The sequence below is a fragment of the Pteropus vampyrus genome, unplaced genomic scaffold, assembly GCF_000151845.1.
Source record: "Pteropus vampyrus isolate Shadow unplaced genomic scaffold, Pvam_2.0 Scaffold35, whole genome shotgun sequence".
NCBI lineage: Eukaryota > Metazoa > Chordata > Mammalia > Chiroptera > Pteropodidae > Pteropus > Pteropus vampyrus.
Window position 1 is genome coordinate 1,050,324 of NW_011888816.1, and position 1,981 is coordinate 1,052,304.

Genomic DNA, 1,981 nt, shown 5'->3' on the forward strand with positions numbered 1-1,981 from the left:
TGGCACCTGGAAGGTACTATAGAAATGGTGGCTTGTCAGAGCTATTAACAAATAAGCAAATTTGTTCAATCCACAAATGTAGCCTCCATGCCATGCTACGTACAGTTCCTGTTGCTGGTAACACTGCAGTAACCAAGACGAAAAGTAACTTAATTTTTATCTTCTTTTCCCAAATCACAATTGTCCGAAAAGACAGCAACCCATCTAGAAAACACAAGAACTATATAACATCCCCCTGAATGAGGGCAAGGTGTCAGTCTGTGGCATGTGCTGAAAAAGCAGGCAGAAAGCACGTTGCCAGGACACCAGGCGACCGTTGCAGAAACTTCGCAGCAAACTACTTGGCTCCCCGAGCAGATCTGTGTCTTCTCCCTTTGCTGCTGCCCGCCAGCTCTGCTGTGAAGATAAAGCCAGGAAGGCTCCACCTCTGGCCAGACCCTTAGAGAGTGTCACCAGCTGTCATAGACAGTGGCCTGGCTCAAAACGCACCCCTTGAAGACAGGGCCTCTCTCAGCCCTTGGAATTACCTCACGTCCCCGGGCTGTTCTCCAGCCACAGTGCTCAAACTAAGTTCCGCCGCGGCAGACAGTAGATTCTGTTCCTGACATGCAAGGCTTAAAAGAAAAGCAATTTTTAATAAAAGCACCGAAGATCACATTGTCCTCTCTGGTAGCAACGCTTCTCAGCAGAAAAGTAACACAAATCTAAACAAAAAGGGAGTCTTATCCCTTCAAGGAAATTAAGTATTTCTGTAGAAACCAAGAACCATTCCAGACAGTCAGCTGGGTCTGGGTTGATAGTAACTACATCACGTGAGCACCTCTGTGGACAGATGGACGGACACTGGGCTTCGTGTATTTATCACAGCACCCCTGCCAGGCAGGTACCACTGACCCCACTGTTCAGACAGAGAAACCACGGCCAAGTCCGAGTAATGACTCGCCCACCTGGAAAGAGGCCAGGGAGGTTCAGGACCTTTATTTGGGACTATTTTTACATCATCCTCAACCTGGTTTTACTTATTGTTAGAAACAATGGACGAAGGCTTCCAGAATGTAAGTGGCCAGCATCCCTAGTCGTGTAGTTTTGTTGAGAGGGGGGCCATTTGGTTGACTGTTTCAGCTCCCTCTTCCACTTCCCTGTCAGACTCAGGAACAGCTGTGCCCAAGGGCCACAATGGCTTCAAACTTCAGGGTCTCTCTTCGAGTGGGATGGGTGAAATTTTTTTTTCCAAGTGTAAGAGGCCAAATGTACTAGAAAAGGATTTTTAAAATATACGTCTGATCTTGGCCCGTTATTTTTGGTAGGCCTGCCCTCACTTACCTAATGGGGGTGAATCGTCCCTTGACAGGGTCTACAGATAAATCTTTCAAAACCACGTGCTCACTCACAGGGGCCCTGCACAGGAGGAACGGTTTTTAGGGAGTGAAACTCCCCATCTTGACCCCCCAAGCTGCGAGGCTCACATTCCCACCAGCCTCTCTCCACCCCAAACCCGGCAGAATTCTTGGAATTTTCCTCAGGGTTTGCTCGCTGTGAGGAGAATACTAAGTGGGTCTATTGTGTTAGAGGCGCATTAAAAACCAGACAAACTCTCCAGATTTGAGGTTTTAAGAGACACCTTAGAGCAAGCGGCGCGGAGTTCTGGTTCCGGCTCGTTGGGTGGCCTGGGGAAGTCTTTCCCTCTCTCTCGGCCTCAGTTTCCCCTTCTGTCAAATGAGCGGGTTTCCGGTAAACACGAAGGCGAGATCATCGCAGGGTCCCCTCGGGTGTGACAAAGGAATGGCCTCGGGACGCTTCGGCATCCCTTCGAGGGCGCGATCCTCTCCGAGCGCCTTCTCCTCCGCTTGGAGTCGGAACGCGGGCAGCGCAGGATCCCCCCGCCCGGCCAGCACCCCGCGGGGACCAGCCCACGACACCCCTTCGCCCGGAGCCGCCCACGCGCCGGCCTCAGAGTCCCCGCACGAGGCCCCGCATCCCG